Below are 756 nucleotides of genomic sequence, written 5' to 3'. Positions count from 1 at the left end.
GCGGTGGAATGAAAAGGTACTCACGCTCTCTGTTTTTGGTGTAGAGTTTGATGGTTCTTTCTCTCTCTTTCTTCTGCCCTCTCTCTGTTTCTCTCGCTCCCCCCCTCTCTGTTTCTCTTTCTCTCTCCCTCTCCCTCTGTTTCTCTTTCTCTCTCTCTCCCTCCTCCCCCCTCTCTCTCTCTCTCCCTCTCAATCTCCCCCCCCCCCCCCCCTCTCTCTCTCTCTCTCTCTCTCTCTCTCTCTCTCTCTCTCTCTCTCTCTCTCTCTCTCTCTCTCTCTCTCCCTCTCCCCCTCTCTCTCTCTCATAAACTGACTGACCGGCCTTCTCTCTCCGACCCTTTTCCATTGCATGCAACCCACTTCCGAGGCAATCAACAAAACTCGCTTGCCTCATCTTGCAACAGCCACTTAAATCAACGATAAACAAGCAACATAAAAATCGCCGCATAAATATCGCCTTCAAAACATAACTGCATTCTTTTGAGTCGGTTCTCCTGGTCATCATTATTTCGTATTCCTTTCTCTTCTTTTTTTTTCATTTTACTCTCCTTTCCCTCTTTTTTCGTTTTCCTCTTCTTTGTTTTCCATTTTTTCGGTTTCCACTTCTTTCTTTCCCTCTTTTTTTCGTTTTCCTCTCCTTTCTTTCCCTCTTTTTTCGTTTTACTCTTCTTCCTTTCCCTCTATTTATTTCATTTTCTCTTTCCTCAGCGGGAAATATTCGCACACCGATAAGGATCCTCCCACACCTTGGCCCTT

The sequence above is a fragment of the Penaeus vannamei genome, chromosome 17 (assembly GCF_042767895.1).
Source record: "Penaeus vannamei isolate JL-2024 chromosome 17, ASM4276789v1, whole genome shotgun sequence".
Taxonomy (NCBI): domain Eukaryota; kingdom Metazoa; phylum Arthropoda; class Malacostraca; order Decapoda; family Penaeidae; genus Penaeus; species Penaeus vannamei.
Note: the sequence above shows the minus strand (reverse complement) of the source record.